General features: G+C 48.7%; 1 pseudogene; it reads left to right on the top strand.

The window, feature by feature from the left end:
- The first annotated feature begins 3570 nt into the window (after positions 1 to 3570).
- Positions 3571 to 6381, top strand: LOC147098475 (syncytin-2-like; annotated as a pseudogene).
- Positions 6382 to 23357: the final 16976 nt, after the last annotated feature.

Consider the following 23357-nt stretch of genomic DNA (forward strand, 5'->3'; position numbering starts at 1 on the left):
CAGATAATCAACCCGGCACAAATCCGTGGCAGACCCTGGGTGCCTCCGGCCTGTATGACACCCAGACAGTTACCCCCTCCCCACCGACCCTTAGCCCTGGAGAGATGGCGATGGTAGAAATGTACCGGAACTCAAACTCCACCGGAAGGGAAACCTTCGATAGCATGGCCCGACAGCAAGTAAAAAACCAATAGACCCCACCAACGAACCCCCGAAGGTAGAGGTACCTTGGCAACTGAGAGCTTTAATCACCCAAGCCAGGGACGGCCTCTATATGACTTTGTTGGTGGGAAAAACAGATAACTCACCCCCACTGAAAGTACGATAGCAAAATACTGCAGATGTTGGAAATCCGAAATAACAACAGAAAATGCTGGAAAAACTCAGCAGGTCAGGCAACATCCGTGGAGAGAAATTTGAGTTGACGTTTCGGGTTTGACCCTTCTTCAAAACTGAAAGTAGACTGCCTATTGGACACAGGAGCAGAATTGACGGTCTTCCCCACACAATATGCCCAAGACTGCCCGCTAGATGGGAAAACTGAGAAAGCCTTAGGGGCCAGTGGAGAAGACATCATCTTACATAGAACCCACAAAATGACCTTGTGTTTCGGCCCCCATGAAACAAGGGAACATATATGGATTGGACCCGTCACCACCCCCATCATAGGCTTGGACATATTGACAAAGCTAGACTTTAGCCTACACTTCACTGGGAATGGAGACATAGGCTGGACGATCCAAAACAGCCCCCGCAGGATAAGAGCTGTGAAAGAGAATAGTAAGGATGAGTGGGGACTGAAGGACCATCCTATCTGGGCGCGAGATAAATATGAGTGCGGAACCCTACGGATAGACCCCGTAACGTTCACAGGGAAGCCGCCACCTTCCACAAAACAGTACCCTATAAGCCCCGCCGCCATCGCCGGCATTTTGCCTATAATCGAACAATTAGAAAAACGAGGGGTGTTAATTAAGACACACTCTGCCTCCAACAGTCCCGTGTGGCCAGTGGTAAAATCCAATGGACAATGGCGACTGACCATTGATTATCGAAAGGCCAACGAGTGCATAGAACAAAAGACCCAATTGGTGGCGGACCCATCAGTTATCTTTAACTCCTTGGGATCTGAGGAAGAAATCTTCTCAGTAATAGATATGGCCAATGGCTTTTGGGCCGTACCCTTAGCCAAAGAGGTGCAGCCGTGGTTCGCCTTTACGGTAAACCAACAACAGTACACCTGGACAAGGATGCCACAGGGCTTCCACAGTAGTCCTACGGTGTACCACCGAGCGATACAGATGGACCTACGAACACTGCCCCCTCTGGAATCTACGGTGATCCAATATGTAGATGATATCCTTATAGCCTCAAAGACAAAAGAGCAACACCAAAAAGACCTTCTGATAATCCTAGGGCACCTAGAGCGGGCAGGACACAGAGCAACGTGGGATAAAGCACAGATTAATAGAACCACAGTCACATACCTAGGACAACAGATATCCAAGGGAAATAGGGGACTGACGGAGGATAGAAAAAAGGCAATTCAAATGGCCGCATGCCCACGAACCATAAAAGCCCTGAGATCATTTCTAGGCCTGTGTAACTTCAGCCGCCTCTGGATAGAATCATACAGCCAAAAAGCGCAGCCTTTGACCAAACTGCTAAAGGACAATCCGGGTTCCAGGGGTCAGATCGCATTAAACCCAGAGCAAATGCGGACGTTCGAAGAACTGAAGCGCGCCCTATGTAGCGCACCGGCTTTAGCCATTCCCGATGCGCGGATGCCATTCCGCCTCTATGTACACGAAAAGGACGGGTATATGACAGCAGTACTAACCCAGGCCCACGGAGATAGACACAGGCCCGTAGTATACTATAGTACCCAGTTGGATTTGGTGGCCCAAGGATGGGGTAACTGTCTGAGAGCTATGCAAGCAACCTGCCTAGCAATAGAAGTTACAGCCCCGGTAGTTTTATCACAAAAGTTGGTGGTCCAATGCCCGCACACCGTCCATGCTATGTTAGGAATGAATAAGGTAGCTCAAGTGACCGCCTCTCGATGGACCCGATGGACCACGATTATGGAAACAGATAATTTGACCATTACTAAATCCGGGCCGGGCAATCCAGCAAGCATGATGCCCCTGACAAACCCCGAAGAACTAGAAAGTGATCACGACTGTGTAAACCTGTTAGACGCCATGCAGCAGAGGGCTGAGACGCAGGAACTACCCTTACACAATCCCGAAATGGTCCTTTACACGGATGGGTCATCCTTTGTGGAAAAAGGAACCCGATTGGCAGGGTGGGCGGTTACAACAGAATTCGCAGTAGTACGAACAGGAAGTATGGGAGGAGGGGCCTCAGCACAACAGGCAGAACTAGTCACCCTCACCCAAGCCTGTCTCTATGCTCGAGACAAGACGGCCAATATATATACCGATTCTAGATATGCCTTTGGCATCGCTCATGACTTTGGACAACTATGGAAACAAAGAGGTTTTCTGACAGCTGCAGGTACACCCATAAAAAATGGAAGAGAGGTAACAGCATTAATGGATGCCATCCAGTTACCCGAAGAAGTGGCCATACTAAAATTTAAGGGCCATAACAAAGAAGATACCCCTGAAGCTAGGGGCAGCGCTAGGGCAGACGAAGCAGCAAAATACGCCGCCCGTACCATTACCCCCCCAACACCTCAGGTGCGATATATCATGACAAACAACGACCAAGGGGACTTCCTACTAATGCAAAGAGAGACCCCAAGGGAGGAACAATTGACATGGTTAGAAAATGGGTTGCAACCCAATAAAGATGGCATATGGCAACATCTCAAAACGGGAGCAGTAGGATGCCCAAAGGAACTGATGCCGTTTTTGGCCCAACAAATACACTCGTGTGGACACATAGCCGCACAGTAAATGACAGCCAGATTCCAGAGAAACTGGTGGGCAAAAGGGTTTCGAACTCAAGCCCAAAGAATAGTGGAGCAATGTGTGACATGCCAAAAAGTAAATCCCGGACAAAAAATTGAAGTACCAATGTTAAAAGCACCTGCTCCGGCAGGGCCCTTCCAACATTTGCAGGTCGACTATATTTCCTTGCCAAAATGTCAAGGATATACAGATGTATTGGTGATGGTCGATCGCTTTTCACGATGGATCGAAGCCACCCCAGTTCGAAGCGCCACCGCTGCTGCAACCGCGAAAGTCTTGTGTAAAGATTACATTCCTAGATGGGGCGTGCCCTTATGTATTGACTCAGACCAAGGCACACATTTTACGGTGGAAACAATTAAAGAACTTTGTAGACTACTACAAATACAATGGTCATTGCATTGCCCATATGATGCGCCATCAATTACTCAAAAGACCGAGGTTGAGCGAGTAACAATCAGGCTTCTATTAACTAAAGAATGAAGGTCTTGTCTCGAGTGGTCGACCCGTCCAGAATACTAAGGGACTGGGAGGTAGTCACTTATATACCTGGAATAGTGGGAGGAGTCAGCCGAGGCATGTCCAGACCTGTACCTAGTGGAATACACATACAGACACAGACAGGTATGACAGTGGTTTACCACACCATACCACCCCCAATCATCGGGACAAGTGGAAAGAGCAAACAGGACAATTAAACAACGGCTCACTAAGTATCACTCTGAAGGAGTGCCATGGCCTCAGGCCCTACCCCTCGTCCTATGTAGTATTCGAGCCACCCCGAATAGGACCACTGGACTCAGTCCCTATGAGGTCGCTACTGGTAGACCAATGTCGCTACCCGGAACAATAGATCTACGTAGGGCTGACATTCATCTTCTAAGTGATACAGTACTAAAGTATTGTAAAGATCTAACAGATGCTGTCAGTTTTGCTTCCCAACAGGTCAGCGCAGCTTGGCAAGAACCCCCACCGGGAGGACACAGTTTAGTCCCCGGGCTACAAGTTTGGGTAAAGAAAATAAAGCCAGCCCCCCTGGAAGACAAGTGGGAAGGTCCGTATGTCATCCTGTTGACCACAGGAGCAGCCGTGAAAGTACAAGGAAAAAAAGCTTGGATACACGCGACACACGTGAAAAGAGATACGACAGGAGCCCCAACAGAAGAATAAATTGGACTTATTGTGTACCATGATTCCCATCAGCATATTGCTAGCCATCTCCTTTACCCTTTTTCTAACATGGGTAGGAGGTATAGAGAATAACTTATTTTATCAGACCCACCTACAGATACACGGAGACCGGAGTGTATGCTACCCTCTGGCCACATCAGTGGAATCCTTGTTTGCAGCCACACCAGGTTGGCAACCCCTCCCACTATATACCGCCGACACAACGAAACAGACATGCGAGGGTCAGACGGGCCGATATAGCCAGGGCATTCGAGGGCGATGCGTGCAGCTAATAAGCTCAACAGACCCCGTTTGCCGAGGGCTCGTGGGTAAGAATTGCACAACGTCAGGTAGCTATCCCCTGTGTTTCACGGGTAAGTGATGGGGATGCGTATATGCCCTTGTCCCCCAGGACAATACCTGCATACAACAACAATGTGCCCGACACCACTGCCAGGCACACAGGGGCCAGCTGACCTGTACATGCGATGAACAAAGGTGCTTTAATGTCACAGCAGGAAGACAATTCATTTGTGGTCAGTGTAATGGGACCCATGTATCATCCGGTAAATGGACCTTCCCATTTGATACATTCCAGCTGTCCGGGTCTGGGGGAAACTCAAATGACCCCCTTAACTATTATTATACACAGTTTGCGAAGGTTGATAACCGGGAGGTCAAATGTTACCGAGCAAAGAACGGATTCGCGTTCCTCCTCAATGGAACATACACAACAGCGACGCCAAAACTCCCCTCTCTCTTCGCAGTAGGAGTAATCGCCCCCGTAGCTGTTCCCTGCCCCACCAATACACCATCCAGACGGAAACTCCGGGCAGTCTCCGAGGAGTTCTGTGCAGATTGGCGGGATCCAACCACACTGGGAAGCTCAGTAGGGTGGGGTATTCTATTGGCCATATCATTGGGAGGGGGCGCAGGAGTGATAGCAGCCAAGAATAGGAATTATCTAATGTGCGGAATCACCCTCCTGGGCAATAGCACCATTAAAGCATTAACTGCCATAAATAAGGAAATGGCAACCCTACGCCTTTTTAGCATGCAAAACTGATATGCTTTGGACTACCTCTTGGCACAAGAGGGAGGTGTGTGTATGATTATAGGAGACAAATGCATCGCAAACATCAATAGTGAGAAACAAAATATCCAAGACGCTATAGACAAGATTAAAAATCAACTGGCCGACTTCATTGAAGCCGGAGGGGGTGAAGGATGGTTTGCATGGCTGAAAACATTGGGACAGAAATTACTGTATGGTTTGATTGTTATAAGTGGTGTAATTTTGGGAATTATTATTTTTGTAACTATTATCAAATGTTGTGTAAGTCATGCAGGAGCTACTATACTCCCTCGCCTCTCCCGAATTAGGATAGAAGTAGTCGCAGCAGAGGAGGGGAAACCCCCAGAGGAAGCCTGTTCGGTCCTACACAGTTATCTCTAAACTCGAAATTAAAACCCTTTTGGTTGTGTTCATGGCCAGAACACAAACAAAACGGAGCCACGGGGTATGGTCTTGATAAAGTGCACTATCAGGAGGATACCTTGTATATAATGATTCTTGGAGATTGTACAAATAATCAAAGGGAGGAATGTGGAAATGTGAATAAAATGGACGATGAATTGGCTTACAAAAATGGCTTCGCACAAGGAAAGTCTAGATTAGATTAAAGAGCAGCCCCAGCTTTGCAAAGTGCAAAGCTAGCAGAAAAAAGAGACACCTGCCCCAGCCTGCGGCCAAGTGTTAACGAGCAATAAAGGTCACTGAAAGGGCTTAACTGCTAGCTAGAAGATGATTGACTAGCTATTGTGCGGTGCCCAATCACGACCCGGTACTTCAGGAAGGCATATGCAGCAGTGAGACAAGTCAGGACTTGCCCGCCAGACTGAAGACCAGACCATGGCCAAACTGAAAGGGCTTAAGTGATCCCCATTGGAGAACGCTTGTTGCCAGGGAAGTGATGTAATGGCCCTTGTCCCACTATATAAAAGGGGCTTCCCTACCGGTATTCGCTCTTAGCCAGAAGATGTGTGGATCATCAAGAGAGTCAGACACCTCCCGGGGACGTAAATGCTAGCAACACGTGCCTAACCCGGTGTGACTCTCGGGACACGAATGTACTGTAAAAGACCTCAATATACTGTGTGACCACTGTGAACAGTTGGAAGTAATAAAATGTTGTTTTAACTCTCCGAACCCTCGAGCCTGAAATCATTCTTCGTACTATGGAACTCAAGACGAGGACCAGGAAAACCCGGTTCTAACAGTACCTTACCCCCAATCCCATGTGCTTTAAATTTGGACGCTAGTCTCTTATGCAGGACCTTATCAAAAGCCTTCTGAAAGTCCAAATACACCACATCCACTGGTTCTCCCTTTCCTATTCTAACAGTTACATTGTAGCGATTCGTGTAGATCGCCACTAAATAAGAGAGTTTGACTTCGACGAACTATTAACAAGTTGTTTATTTACAGGAACAGACTAATTACATCAGGTAAGGTGGCAGGTAAGATGGCTGACTGTAGGAGCACTGTGGTATAGGTCTTGTCCCAGCGGGGACTCCACGAGGACTAACTAGAAGTTTCCCAGCTCAACTGCCAGCAGGTTCCGAGCTCAACTGTTGGAAGGTTCCGAGCTCTGACGTCATGACGTCATGACGCAGAGTACAGGAGAGAAGCCTGAGTATAGTAACAGACACATACAGTAAGGTAAGTTAAAGGGAATTATGTATCTCAATGTAAGGGACAACCAGTGGTACCACCACATAGGCCCCCCCAGAATTCGCTTTAATGAAAGTCCAAGGATGAGATGGTCTGATGAGCTGGTGGTCACGGCGGTCTTGCTGTCTCGGCTTGGCGAGCGAGTTCCGAAGATGCTGCTCGTGAGGGGATCCGTACGCGCGTCGTGGCGAATAAAGTGTATCCGTCAGGCGAAGGACCGTGGAGACGTGCGAAACAGCAGGCCTTGTCAGAGTGACGGGCAGGTTGGGCGGACGCGGGCGATGACTCTTTTGATGTTGGAACAAGTCATTGTTATAACGAACTCTGCAGGAACGCCAAACGAAGGTTCCAGAAGGACTTGACAGGCGAGGTGAGTGAACTCGCCGACAGGTGAGCGAAACCTTCAGGAGGCTGGAACACGCAGAATGGTGCGTGCCATAGTGCTACGACGTTAACACAACAGAGGGTGAAGAGTTACTGCGTTAACCTGTGATCGGTGAGGCTAGCAACTTTCACGTGGCTGATCGCGGCCGCAGGATGCCCGTTGGACCCGTCCTCGATGTGTGCAGCTTCAGTAGACGTTTGCGTTTGTTAAAGGGAAAACTGGAGAAAGGGCGGCAACGGTCCAGGTTGTTGTTGCTTTCAGGAGGGGTTAACTCTGCTTAGGAGAACACAGCCGGGAGGGCAGCACGCTTTATGTTCACGCCGAATCGTGTAGTAGGTAACACAACCAGCAGGCTGAAGGGCTGGTGCGTCGTCGGCGGAGAAGGAGTCGTCGTTTTTCACGAGGGATGGGTCCTCGTGGTTCGCGAGGGATGGGTCCTCGTGCGCGAGGAGTGGGTCCTCGTGTTTCGCAGGGGTGAGTCCTTGTGGTATCCCCGCAGAGCGCGCTCCGATTTTGTGGGCCCGAACATGCTGTACCTCGCGCTTGGAGAGATTTATACTTGCTGTCGTTGTGGACGTAGAGGCGGATGATCCGTGTGGCGGTAGGAAAGATGAGTACGGGGACCGTGAGCAAGTGCGTGGTCGGCGCCGCATCGATGTTCTCGTTGAACGGGGCTTCTACCGGTATAAAGCACGAGGGAGACTGTGGCTCCCTGGATTGCGGTAGCGACAGCAAAACGTCTGGTGCTTCCATGGCGTGCTTCTTTTGTGAAAATTGCTCACAAAAAAAAATGAACGGGGTCCGGTTGAGGTTTGTCCGTGTCAAACGGGATCTGCTCCAGGCTGCGCTTACCTTGTGAATACGTTCGCAAATACGGGGTCGCCTTTGGAGGAATCGGTGTTAGGCAGTTGCTGTTCCGTGGTTGTTCGTCGGTTGTGCGTCGGTCGTCTTGTGGGAAGACGAGGTTCAGGCGCGCGTTGCTACCGTGAAAATCGTTCAAGGATACGGGTTCACCAATTGTAGTGTTGGAATTGATGAGCCCCCGTACTCACGTCGGTGGGTCACCAATGTAGCGATTCGTGTAGTTCGCCACTAAATAAGAGAGTTTGACTTCGACGAACTATTAACAAGTTGCTTATTTACAGGAACAGACTAATTACATCAGGTAAGATGGCAGGTAAGATGGCTGACTGTAGGAGCACCGTGGTATATGTCTTGTCCCAGCGGGGACTCCACGAGGACTAACTAGAAGTTTCCCAGCTCAACTGCCAGCAGGTTTCGAGCTCAACTGTTGGAAGGTTCCGAGCTCTGACGTCATGACGTCATGACGCAGAGTATAGGAGAGAAGCCTGAGTATAGTAACAGACACATACAGTAAGGTAAGTTAAAGGGAATTATGTATCTCAATGTAAAGGACAACCAGTGGAACCGCCACAACATCCTCAAAAAATTCCAGTAGATTAGTCAAGCATGATTTATCTTTTGTAAATCCATATTGACTTTGTCCGATCCTATCACTGTTTTCCAAGTGCTCTGCTGTTACGTCTTTTATAATGGACTCTAGCATTTTCCCCACTACCGATGTCAGGCTTACCGGTTTATAATTCCCTGTTTTTTCTCTACCACCTTTTTTAAATAGTGGGGTTACATTAGCTACCCTCCAATCCATGGGAACTGTTCCAGAGTCTATAGAATTTTGGAAGGTGACCAGCAATGCACCTACTATTTCTAGGGCCACTTCCTTAAGTTCCCTAGGATGTAGATTATCAGGCCCTGGGGATTTATCGGCCTTCAATCCCGTCAATTTCCCAAACACAATTTCCCTACAAATACTGATTTCATTCAGTTCCTCCCTCTCATTAGACGCTATGTTCCCCGACATCTCTGGGAGCTTATTTGTGTCCTCCTTTGTGAAGACAGAACCAAAGTATGTATTTAATTGGTCTGCCATGTCTTTGTTCCCCATTATAAATTCCCCTGATTCTGACTGCAAGGGACCTATGCTTGACTTTACCAATCTTTTTCTCTTCACATATCTATAAAAGCTTTTACAGTCAGTTTTTATGTTCCGTGCAAGCTTACTCTCATATTCTATTTTCCCCCTCTTAATTAATCCCTTTGTCCTCCTTTGCTGAATCCTAAACTGCTCCCAATCCTCAGGTTTGCTACTTTTTCTGGCCAATTTATATGTTCTCTCCTTGGATCTTATGCTATCCCTAATTTCCCTTGTTAGCCAATAGTGAGTCATGTTTTTTGTTTTATTTTTATGCCAAACAGGGATGAACAAATTCTGTAGTTCATCCATGCGATCTTTAAATGTTTGCCATTGCCTATTCACCATCAACCCTTTAAGTAACACTCCCCAATCCATCCTAGCCAACTCATGCCTCATACCATCGTAGTTTCCTTTATTTAAATTCAGTACCCAAGTCTCTGAATCAACTACTTCACTCTCCATCTTAATGAAGAATTCTATCATATTATGATCGCTCCTCTCCAAGGGGCCTCGCACAACTAGATTGCTAATTAATCCTTTCTCATTACATAATACCCAGTCTAAGATGGCCTGATCTCTAGTTGGTTCCTCGACATATTGGTCCAGGAAACGATCCCATATACACTCTAGGAATTCCTCTTCCACAGTATTGTTACTAATTTGGTTAGACCAATCTATATGTAGATTAATGTCACCCATGATAACTGCTGTGCCCTTATTGCACGCATCTCTAATTTCCCGTTTAATGCCATCCCCAACCTCAGCATTACTGTTTGGAGGTCTATGTACCACTCCCACTAACGTTTTCTGCCCTTTGGTATTTCTCAGCTCTACCCATACAGATTCCACACCATCAGAGCTAGTATCCTTCCTTACTATTGTGTTAATCTCCTCTTTAACCAGCAATGCTACCCCACCACCTTTTCCTTTTTGCCTGTCCTTCCTGAATATTGAATACCCCTGGATGTTGAATTCCCAGCCTTGGTCACCCTGGAGCCATGTCTACGTAATCCCAATTATATCAATCCGTTTACATCTATTTGTGCAGCTAATTCATCCACCTTATTATGAATGCTCCTCACATTAAGACACAACACCTTCAGGCTTGTTTTTTTAACACTGTTAGACCTTTTAGAATTATTGTTTACTGTGGCCATGTTTGATTTACACCCTTGATTTCTCTGACTGCCACTTTTCTTTTTTTTCTTCTTTTGCTTCTATCCTTGCTTCCCTTTCCTCTGTCTCCCTGCACAGGTTCCCAACCCCCTGCCATTTTAGTTTAAACCCTCCCAACAGCACTAGCAAACAGTCCCCCTAGGACATCAGTCCCGGACCCAGTCCTGCCCAGGTGCAAACCGTCCAGTTTGTACTGGTCCCACCTCCCCCAGAACTGGTTCCAATGTCCCAGGAATTTGAATCCCTCCCTCTTGCACCATTCTTCTAACCACGTATTCATCTGATATACCCTTCTATTTCTACTCTGACTAGCACGTGGCACTGGTAGCAATCCTGAGATTACTACCTTTGAGGTCCTATTTTTTAATTTACCTGCTAACTCCCTATATTCAGCTTTTAGGACCTCATCCCATTTTTTATCTTTATCGTTGGCACCAATATGCACCACGACAACTGGCTGTTAACCCTGCCCCTCCAGAATGCCCTGCAGCTGCTCCAAGACATCCTTGATCCTTGCACCTGGGAGGCAACACACCATCCTGGAGTCTCGTTTGCAGCCGCAGAAACGCCTGTCTATTCCCCTTACAATAGAATCCTCTATCACTATAGCTCTCCTGCTCTTTTTCCTCCTGGCCCATGCAGCAGAACCACCCATGGTGCCAGGAAGTTGGCTGCTGCTGCCTTCCCCTGATAAGCCATCCTCCCCAACAATATCCAAAGCAGTATATCTGTTTGAGAGGGGGATGGCCACAGGGGAACCCTGCACTACCTGCCTGCGCCTACTACTCTGCCTGGTGGTCACCCATTCCTTTCCTGCCTGTGCAGCCTTTACCTGTTGTGGTAAACCACTGTTTGTATTCCACTGTGTACATGCCTGGACATGCCTCGGCTGACTCCTCCCACAAGTCCTAGTATAAAGGTGACTGCTCCCCAGCCCTTTGTATTTCTGGACCGGTCGACCACTCGAGGCAGACCTTCATTCTTTTGTTAATAAAAGCCTTTAGTTACTCTCTTAACTCTCAGTCTTTTATGAGTAATTGATAGCGCATCAATTTTATTAACAAAATTTTTATAATGGAGAAGATCCTCACACCAGCATGCCTGGACTTAGATCATCGGGAGGCAGACTCATCCACCAAGTTTACTCACTGGCTTAAGTGTTTCGAAAAATTCCTGACCGCCTCCGCAGCAATCAAATCGGACGAGGACAAACTGGATGTCCTGACCTCCAAAGTGAACCACCGAGTGTACTCGGTCATCCAAGACGCGACCTCGTACGCGGACGCTATCAAGCTCCTCAAGGACCAGTACACGCGCCCAGTGAACGAAGTGTACGCCAGGCACCTTCTGGGGAGTCGTATACATAAACCTGGGGAATCGACCGTGGAATATCTTCAGGCACTGTCTGTGCTTGGCCGGGCCTGTGGTTGTAAGGATGTAAAGGCCGCCGTGTACACAGAGGAACTTATCCGGGACGCTTTTGTAGCGGGCCACAGATCCAATTACACCCGACAGCGACTGTTGGAGCAGAGTGACCTCGACCTCAACAAGGCCTCTGAACTCGCACTATCATTGGATGCAGCCTACCGGGGCATGGATGCCTACTCCTCTGCACCGTGGACGCCACGGGGAATGACAGCCTGGGACACGGTAGGACTGCCTCATAGCGCCGTGCCACCCCAGCCACACCCCAGCAACGGCCCAACTACCGCAGCAGTGTCCCAAGGTCAGACAGCAGTGCCCCAAGGCCAGAAATGCTACTTCTGTGGCCAGGCAAAACACCCCAGAGCGCGCTGCCTGGCGAAAAACGCGATCTGCTTGGGCTGCGGGAAGAAGGGACACTACGCTAACGTCTGCAGGGCCAAAGCCACCCCGAACCCCAGCAGCACCACATGTGGGCCATGCGGGCCGCCATCTTGGGCCTCCCCGGCCATGTGCGAACCACCAGTACAGCAGCCATTTTGGACGCCTCCAGCCACATGGGGATCATGGATGCCGCCATCTTGGATGACAGCCGGAATGCAGCAGGCCCCCAACACCGCCTCATCTGATACCCGCAGCGACACACCGGCCCCTATGCTGGCATCCGTTACACTGGACCAAGCGAGACCGCACCAGCTGGCCAGTTCCACAATGGACATTAAGGTAAATGGCCACGATACAATCTGCCTTTTTGACTCTGGGAGCACGGAGAGCTTCATCCACCCCGACACGGTGCGGCGTTGCTCTCTCCTAGTCCTGCCTGCGCACCAGCGGATTTCTATGGCCTCCGAGTCCCAGTCGGCGGACATCGGTGGCTACTGCGTAGTGACACTCGTAGTAGACGGGACCGTGTACGATCATTTTAAACTTCTGGTCCTGCCTGACCTCTGCGCTGCCGTCCTGCTGGGGTTAGATTTTCAGTGCCACCTTAAAAGTGTTACGATGGCGTACGGTGGACCCCTACCCCCACTCACAGTCCGCAGCCAGCAGCTCCCAAATTGCCCGCCGCGCACCAGGTGCAACCTCTCCACACTCAGAGTCACCCCCCCCCCACTGTTTGCTAACCTCACCCCCGACTGTAAGCCCATCGCCACAAAGAGCAGGCGATACAGTGCCGGGGACAGGGTTTTCATTAAAACCGAAGTGGAGCGGCTCCTGAAGGAAGGGATTATTGAGGGCAGCACCAGCCCCTGGCGAGCCCAGGTTGTGGTCATTAAGACCGGCGAGAAGCAGCGCCTGGTCATCGACTACAGCCAGACAATAAATCGCTACACCCTGCTGGACGCCTACCCACTCCCCCGCATAGCTGATATGGTCAACCAGATCGCGCAGTACCGCGTCTTCTCGACCATTGACCTGAAATCAGCGTACCACCAGCTCCCTATCCGCCCTGAGGGCCGCCAGTATACTGCCTTTGAGGCAAACGGCCGCCTCTACCACTTCCTTAGGGTTCCCTTTGGCGTCACCAATGGGGTCTCCGTCTTCCAAAGGGAGATGGACCGGATGGTAGATCAAAATGCGTTGCAGGCCACTTTCCCATATCTGGACAATGTGACCATCTGCGGCCGTGACTTGCAGGACCATGACGCAAACCTCGAAAAATTCCTCCGCACCGCCCAACTCCTGAACCTGACATATAACAAGGAGAAGTGCATATTCCGCACAAACCGCCTCGCCATCCTTGGCTGTGTTGTGGAACACGGAGTCATCGGCCCCGACCCCGACCGGATGCGTCCCCTTATGGAACTCCCACTGCCCCACTGCCTCAAGGCCCTGAAGAGGTGCCTAGGGTTTTTCTCCTATTATGCCCAGTGGGTCCCCTACTATGCGGACAAGGCCCATCCGCTGATCAAGTCCACCTCTTTTCCCTTGACGGCAGAGGCCCGCTTAGCCTTCCACCGTATCAAGGAAGACATTGCCAAAGCCACCATGCACGCAGTGGACGAATCCATCCCCTTCCAGGTGGAAAGCGACGCGTCCGACTTTGCCCTGGCCGCTACCCTCAATCAGGCGGGGAGACCCGTGGCCTTCTTTTCATGAACCCTCCAAGGCCCGGAGACCAGACACTCCGCTGTTGAGAAGGAGGCCCAGGCGATTGTGGAGGCTGTGCGTCATTGGAGGCACTACCTGGCCGGAAAACGATTTACCCTGCTCACTGACCAACGTTCAGTTGCTTTCATGTTTAACAACAAGCAGAGGGGCAAAATCAAAAATGACAAGATCTTGAGGTGGAGAATCGAACTTTCCACCTACAATTACGAGATCTTGTACCGGCCCGGGAAGCTCAATGAACCCCCGGATGCGCTATCGCGTGGCACCTGCACCAGCGCGCAGATCGATAGACTGCAGGCCCTCCACAATGACCTCTGCCACCCGGGGGTCACCAGGTTCTTCCACTTCATCAAGGCCCGCAACCTGCCTTACTCTATTGAGGAGGTCAGGACCATGACCAGGAACTGCCAAGTCTGCGCTGAGTGCAAACCGCACTTTTATAGACCAGACAGGGCCCACCTGATAAAAGCCACTCGCCCCTTCGAGCACCTGAGCGTTGATTTTAAAGGGCCTCTCCCCTCCTCCGACCACAATGTGTACTTCCTCAATATTATTGATGAGTACTCCCGTTTCCCGTTCGCCATCCCCTGCCCGGACATGACCAGTGCCACGGTCATTAAATGTTTGAACGACCTCTTCACCCTGTTCGGTTTCCCCAGCTATATCCATAGCGACCTGGGCTCATCGTTTATGAGCGACGAACTCCGTCAGTACCTGCTAACTAGGGGTATTGCCACAAGCAGGACCACCAGTTACAACCCCCGGGGGAACGGACAGGTGGAAAGAGAAAATGCGACAGTTTGGAAGGCCGCCCTGCTAGCCTTAAAGTCTAGGGGCCTTCCAACCTCCTGCTGGCAGGATGTGCTCCCCGATGCGCTCCACTCTATTCGGTCACTGCTCTGCACTGCCACTAACGCCACCCCTCATGAGAAAATGTTTGTCTTCCCAAGGAAGTCCACATCAGGGACATCGCTACCGCCATGGCTGACGTCCCCAGGGCCGGTCCTACTGAGAAGGCACGTGAGGACCCATAAAACGGACCCCCTGGTCGAGAGGGTCGACCTCCTCCACGCCAACCCCCAGTATGCTTACATTGCATACCCGGACGGGCGGGAGGACACAGTCTCCATAAGAGACCTTGCACCCTCGGGGGCCGCAGTAACCCACTACTCACTACCACCCCCCCCCACGATCCGATATCCAGCCCCAGCAGACGGCAGGCCTGGGCCCCGCGACCCGCTCGACATCTACGAGGACGACACGCCTGTGCCACAGCCCACGCAGGACTCGACGCCGGAAGCTCCACTACCCCTGCCGTCGCCACGCCGATCACAGCGGCAGACAAGACCTCCGGAGAGACTCCAATACACTAACTTTTAATACACTTCACCCTGCCGGACTCAATTTTAAACAAGGGGTGAATGTGGTAAACCACTGTTTGTATTCCACTGTGTACATGCCTGGACATGCCTCGGCTGACTCCTCCCACAAGTCCTAGTATAAAGGTGACTGCTCCCCAGCCCTTTGTATTTCTGGACCGGTCAACCACTCGAGGCAGACCTTCATTCTTTTGTTAATAAAAGCCTTTAGTTACTCTCTTAACTCTCAGTCTTTTATGAGTAATTGATAGCGCATCACCTGTGGTGTGACCAACTGATTAAACGTGATATCCACAACATCCTCAGCATCACGAATGCTCCAGCATGTATCCATTCACAGCCCCAGCGCCGCAATGCAATCTGCCAGTAGCTGCAGCTGGATACACTTCCCGCACACATGGTCGTGAGGAAATCAGGAAGTGTCACTGATTTCCCACATAGTGCAGGAGGAGCATGCCACGGGGCCGAGCTTTGCTGCCATGACTTACCCTTTAATTAATTTAAATTAAATCAATACCACCAATTATACTACAATTAAATGATATACTCAAGGGCCCTTGTTTCCTAGCACTCCCCGGGACACAACAGAGACCTTAGAAACTATAACCACAAAATTAAGACCTTCTAAACTTTATAAACTATGAACCTTAACTGTCAAACTATAGAGTAATATAAATACTCACCTGGCCATACTCACCCAATCAGCTGCTTCCTCCTGCCCGCATCACGTTTTGAATCGTGATGTGGCTCTGGAACGCCACCGGTCTGTGAGATTGGTAAGTCTCTGTAAAAAAAAGCCTGCGAAAGTGAGTTTAAATACTCACTGAAACTCCGCTCTCACCGCTCCCGACAATGGTCTCTGTAAAAAAGCCCACAAAAGTGAGCTTAAATACTCACTGAAACTCCACTCTCACCGCTCCCAACAATGGTCTCTGTAAAAAAGCCCACGAAAGTGAGTTTAAATACTCACTGAACCTCCGCTCTCACCGCTCCCGACAATGGTCTCTGTAAAAAGCCCACAAAAGTGAGTTTATATACTCACTGAAACTCCACTCTCACCGCTCCCGACAATGGCCTGTGGAAAAAAGTCATTACATTCTTGGTCCAAACTGTAATGTATTATCACATGGTTGGTCACATAGTTTAGTATGAGCCTGCTCAGTTCGCCCTGGCCTAGTAAAGCAAGCTCCTGGACTAGCAACTCATCCTGTCTCTGTCCTTCATTTGTTCTACCCACATATATTACACTTTTGGCTATGAGGGTGGGATTCCAAAGCCATTTTTAGGGATCATGGAAGGACACAGTGTTCAACCTTCGAGTGAACAAGTTTAAGGTACACAGGCAGCATGCTGAGTCACTGTTCGACGGGATCGGGACAATCATGGCCTTGCCTGCGGCATTCATCAGAAGCCTCGGCATGTATGACCGAGCTCGCGAACCATTCAGTTCTTACATTGAGCGGATGGAGATGTTTTTAAGGCCAATAACATTATTGATACCGAAGGTGCAGATGAGAATGTTCAAGCTCAAAATAAAGTAATTCGTGAACGGAAGAAAGCAATTTTTCTAACAGAGATCGGGCCGGATGTCTATGGAACGTTGACGAACCTACTCGCGCCAGGGAAAGCGAAGGATGCGTTATTTGAAGACATTGTCGAGAAACTCAAGGATCATTTCGACCCAAAGCCATTAGAAATAGCAGAGAGCGATAAGTTTGGTACCAGAAACCAAAAACAAAGTGAAACCATCAGTGAGTTCACTGTAGCTCTTAAGAACCTGTCTTTGAATTGTAAATTCGGCACATTTTTGGATCGTGCGTTGCGAGATAAGTTTGTGTGTGGACTGGTGGATGAGCGCGCACAGTCCAAGTTACTGAACACTCCAAACCTAACGTTTGACATAGCATGCAAAATTGCCCTATCTATGGAGATGGTGTCTATGAATGCTAGGGAGCTCCGTCCAACTTAAGTGACTAGTGCAGCTGAGGTCTACAGTCAAAGAGCCACCGCCAAATCTAAAGCTGTGAGACCGAGTCAAAAGCATGTCGGTGAGAGCAGTTCAGTGAATTGTTATCGCTGCAATGGAAATCACTCACCACAGTCCTGCCAATACAGAAATGCAAAGTGTTTTCACTGCCAGAAGCAAGGCCATATTTCAACAACTTGCAGAGCTAGATCGAAAGCAGGAAGTAAGAACCATTCTAGTGGCAATGCAAAGCAACGACAGCAAAAGGGAGGATTTCACAATATTGAAGTGAACACACCTGATGTTGAAGAACTAGGCATCCACAGTATCTATATCACTAGTGGCAATGCTAACAGTCATGAGAAGGACTTCCGTACAAAACTTTTGATCAACGAGCAATATATTGATATGTGTATCGACACGGCAGCGGACTGCTCTAGCAAGAGTAAGGACACATATGAGGGTAAGTTTAATCAAATACCATTTACAAAGAGTACCGTAGAGTTAAAAACTTACTCTGGAGAAATCCTAGAGATATGTGGACAAATGGAATGTACAGTAAAGCTGCCTATTACTGTAGCGAGCGACAACAACAGGCCAACCCTCATGGGCAAAGATTGATTGAGAAAGTTAAAACTAGACTGGAAAAACATCTTCAGTGTAGATGCTTCAAAGAAGCGAGTCGACACAATGCTGAACAAGTACGAAAGCATGTTCACAGACAGTTCTGAGGGCATCACTGGGTATGACGCGCATATCCGCATCAAGTCCAACGCGAAACCTGTCTATTGTAAGGCAAGGCCGGTCCCCTATGTGTTGAAAAGTCAGGTGGAGGAAGAGCTAGCGAAGCTGAGAGAGAACGGAGTGCGAGTAAAAACTGACCAAAGTGAATGGGCTACCCCGATTGTGGTCGTGCCCAAAGCAGACAAAACTGTCCGCTTGTGCGGTGACTACAAAATTACTATCAACCAAGCAGTTGACGATGAGCAGTACCCGTTACCTACATCACAAGATTTGTATGTAGCACTCTCTGGGTCAAAGGTTTTCTCCAAGCTTGACCTGTCGCACGCTTATGCTCAGCTGAATGTTGACAAAGTGAGTCAACAGTATCTCACCATCAACACACACAAGGGACTGGACTCATACACCGAGCTGCCGTATGGTGTAAAGTCCTGCCCAAAATCTTCCAGGCTACGATGGATAAGATTTTGCAAGGAACTCCAAATTGCTTATGCAATCAAGATGATGTGCTGATCGTAACAAGCAGTGAGGAAGAAAATCTAGAAGTGTTAGATTTAATGCTTCAAAGGTTGAATGCCCATAATGTCTAATTGAAAAGGAGCAAAATTACTTTTCTGCAGCCCGAGGTTGTGTACCTTGGTCTGAAAGTTGATGCAAATGGCTTGCAACCAGTGAAGGAAAAGGTTGATGCTGTCATCAATGCTCCAAAGCCACAGAATGTGTCTGAGTTAAGATCTTTTCTTGGAATGGTCCAGTACTACACACGTTTCCTACCTGAGTTAGCGACCATATTAGCTCCATTGCACGAGCTCCTCAAGAAGGATGTCTAGTGGAAGTGGACGAAAGTGGAACAGGAAGCTTACGACGCTTGTAAGAGAAGTCTCTCTAGCGATGCTCCACTTGTGCACTATGACACAGAGCATGAGCTTAGGGTGTGATGCTTCTAGCTACGGTGTGGGAGCTGTCATAAGCCACGTAATGGATGACGGCCAACAGAAACCAATCGTGTTCCCATCGCGAACCCTCAGAAAGAGCGAAAGAAACTAAGCACAAATTGAAAAGGAAGCACTCGCCATAGGGGTTGATTTTCAGTGTGCCGCGAGACGGGCTTTTAGGCATGCGGGGGGGCAAAAATCCCGAATTCGGGGGTCCCGACACCATCCCGCCCAAAACCCGCCTCCACATAAGTTTCAAAGGAGGCGGGTACCCGCCCCGCACTGGGACCCGCCGACTCGAGGCAGGAAGGGATTAGTGCCAATTAACTGCCTGTTAACAGGTAGTTAACAGGCAGTTTTTAGCCTAATCCCTATTTTGAGGGGTGTCGTGTGGGATTCCCGACGGCGCCAAACCATGCCAGGTTAGAGGAGGCGGGCTATCGGGTTGAAGGACTTGGAGGGGTCGAGATGTCGGTGTTCAGGTGAGTGATGGGTGCATGAGTGCAAAGGTAAGTGTGTTTGGTGTGTCTAAAGTGTGTAAAGAAGTTTAAATTACCTATACTTACCTTAACAGCCTTTCTTCCTCTAGGCTTTGGGAGTCCATCATTCAGCCGGCACAGAAAGCAAAATGGCTGCGAGCTGTCAAAAGTGGCAGCCTTCAGCTTTCAGTGCCGGCGAGATTTCTAACTGAGTCAGTGTTTGACAGTCCTGACGTCCTGACAGATGAAATTTTAGTCTGTGGCGTCACCTGTTGCTGGGTGGCTCTTAATTGGCCTGCTGAGCCAGCTGGGCGGGCTCAACAAGGTCAATCAAGGGAAAATCACGTTGATTGGCTGCATCTCGATGGAGGCGGGACTAAAACCCGAAAGTTGTAGTCCCGCCTCCTTCCCGACTTCTGAATGAAAATCCAGCCCATAGTGTTTGGAATCAAGAAATTCCAACAGTTCCTGATTGGCAGAAAGTTTACCCTGATAACTGATCACAAACCGCTCCCAGCAATATTGGGGCCCAAATCTGCCAACCCTGCAATGGCTGCATCAAGAATGCAACGTTGGGCAGTGTTGTTGTCACAATATGACTACTCGATTGAATATCGCATTTCAAAGCAAAACGCAATCGCAGGTACCTTGTCCAGATTGCCACATGAAGACTTGTGTTGGGTCTGAAGGTGAGATTTTCACGCTAGGTGCAATTGACAAAGACTTACCCGTGAATGCAACTGAGATTGCAGATGAGACTCAGAAGGACTCAGTACTGAAAAGAGTGTATGAAAACACCTTGAATGGATGGACTGATCAGTGTCTGGACACAGAATTGAAGCCATTTCATAACCGTCGAACTGAATTGTCCTGTGAGCAAGGTTGTATCAGTGGGGAAACAGAGTGGTGGTACCTACTTCTTTGAGAGATAGAATTCTGGCCAAACTTCATACTGAACATCCAGGAATCGTCAGCATGAAATCAATTGCAAGAAGCTTTGTTTGCTGGCCTGGATTGGACAGTGCTCTTGAATCACTTGATCATGAACACATACATGAGTTTAACTCAGTTCAGACTTCAGTGACTGAAGTACCAGGTTCAAACAAGTCTGAGATAGAAACAGGATCATCTTTGAGTTCGGAACCAAAACAAAACAGCCCAAAAATTGGTTCAGTGCCAAAACCTTCTGTAAGGAGATCAGGTAGGCTCCGCAAACCTGTTATTAAACTGGATTTGTAGTTCATTTAAAAGAAAAAAAGCCCGGAGTTTTTGTTATGAGGTGCATGTAATGCTGGGAAAGGTGGGACCATAGTTTTGTTGTATTTGAGAGGGGAATATGTACATTTTTTTTAAGGGGGAAAGCAGTGTAATGTATTATCACATGGTTTATCACATAGTTTAGTGTGAGCATGCTCAGTTCGGTCTGGCCTAGCAGAGCAAGCACATGGACAAGCAACTCACCCTGTCTCTGCCCTTCATTTGTTCGACCCACATATATTACATATAAACATGGAAAGTAAGAAAGAAAGACTTGCATTTATATAACGCCTTTCACGATCACTGGACGTCTCAAAGCACATTACAGCCAATGGAGTGTAGTAAGAGACAAAAGAGCTGAATGCCAGAGGTGAGGTGAGAGTGACTGCCCTTGACAGCAAGGCAGCATTTGACTGAGTGCGACATCAAGGAGCCCTAGTAAAACTGAAGCCCATGGGAATCGGGGGGAAAACGCTCCACTGGCTGGAGTCATACCTAGCACAAAGGAAGATGGTTGTGGTTGTTGAAGGTCAATCATCTCAGCCCCAGGACATCGCTGCAGGAGTTCCTCAGAGCAAGGTTCTAGGCCCAACCATCTTCAGCTGCTTCATCAATGACCTTCACTTCAACATAAAGTCAGAAATGGGGATGTTCGCTGATGATTGCAGAGTGTTCAGCGCCATTCACAACTCCACAGATAATGAAGCAGTCCGTGCCCGCATGCAGCAAGACCTGGACAACATTCAGGCTTTGGCTGATAAGTGGCAGGTAACATTCACGCCACAAAAGTGCCAGGCAATGACTATCTCCAACAAGTGAGAGTCTAACCACCTCCCCTTGACATTCAACGGCATTACCATCGCCGAATCCCCCACCATCAATATACTGGGGATCACCATTGACCAGAAACTTAACTGGACCAACCACATAAATACTGTGGCAACAAGAGCAGGTCAGAGGCTGCATATTCTGCAGGGAGTGTCTCACCTCCTGGCTCCCCAAAGCTTTTCCACCATCTACAAGGCACAAGTCAGGAGTGTGATGGAATACACTCCACTTGCCTGGATGAGTGCAGCTCCAACAACACTCAAAAAGCTCGACACCATCCAGGACAAAGCAGCCCGTTTGATTGGCACCCCATCCATCACCTTAAACATTCACTCCCTGCACCACTGGCACACCGTGACTGCAGTGTGTACCATCTATACGATGCACTGCAGCAACTCGCCAAGGCTTCTTCGGCAGCACCTCCCAACCCCACGACCTCTACCACCTAGAAGGACAAGGGCAGCAGGCGCATGGGAACACCACCACCTGCAAGTTCCGTCCAAGTCACACATCATCCTGACTTGGAAATATATTGCCGTTCCTTCATCGTCGCTGGGTCAAAATCCTGGAACTCCCTCCCTAACAGTACTGTGGGAGTACCACACGGACTGCAGCGGTTCAAGAAGGCAGCTCACAAGCTCCTTCTCAAGGGCAATTAGGAATGGGCAATAAATGCTGGCCTTGCCAGCAACACCCACATCCCGTGAATGGATTTTAAAAAATCTCCTTATGTGGCTCGGTGTCAAATTTTGGTTGATAATGCTCCTGTGAAGTGCCTGGGGATGTTATACTATGTTAAAGGCACTATATAAATGCAAATTGTTGTTGGTGCTGTTGCCACGAACACATGCTCCCTATTATTTAATCAGTTGTTGTTGTTGTAAAGGTGGCTGTTGAGTCTGTGTTTTCAAATGTAGTTATGCTGAATAACAGGACACAGACTACAGAAATAATTAAACAGGTCTTTAGTGATTGAGGGTCAGGGCTGAACTGGGATACACTTTGCTCCGCAGGGTTAATATACCGGTGTGGTCACCACCGGTACTACAATGTACAGGAGCCATCAAAAAGTAGTCCATCACCTTAAGGTATCCTCTTAAGGTGGTACAGGTTACATACACTACAATTCCTCCCCTTTTAGCTTAACAGTGTACGCCCCAAATTAAACATTACATGGATAACATATATACAATTTTCACACAACACTGTTCAAAGATTCAGTCTCTGAGGAGGCCTCCTGATCCGGGCCGGATAAAGCCTTTCAGGGGTCTCTGGTTCTCGTTGCTGGGATGACTCATCCATTTGATCTCCTATGGATTGAACATCATCATGTATGTTCGAGTCTGAGGTAGATGCTATAGGCTCAATAAATTCTTCAACTGGTGTCTCTGCCGTAGACATGGGGTCGACCCTTGTTCTCGATTCCACAAGTTGGTCAGCATGACGTCGTATTACGTTCTCTCCAACGTCTACCATGTACATCAAGGGTCCTTGTTGTTGTGTATGTAATATGTGTGCTACTTTGAACCTATGGACAGGACTGCACTACTTGTTGGGCGTAGTGATACGCAGTACCACTCCTGGCCATAGGGGTATAAATAGTACTGTGGGTACTGATCCCCCTCAGTTCCCGCCTGTGGGCATGAAGTAAAGACCTATGTATAGTCCCTACCTCCAACCAGTAAAGACCTGTTTGAGTTATACGTTTAAGTCTTTGTGTTAATTGTTCAATACAATACACATACTTAACACTGGCGACGAGTCGGTTCGAACCCTGCGGCAGTTATTCCACAGCGGCTTCGTCCAAAGACAGGACGTTGAAGAGAGGTTCCAATCCT

This window comes from Somniosus microcephalus, chromosome 29 (assembly GCF_052327205.1).
Source record: "Somniosus microcephalus isolate GS21.2 chromosome 29, FLI_Smic_1.0, whole genome shotgun sequence".
Lineage (NCBI taxonomy): Eukaryota > Metazoa > Chordata > Chondrichthyes > Squaliformes > Somniosidae > Somniosus > Somniosus microcephalus.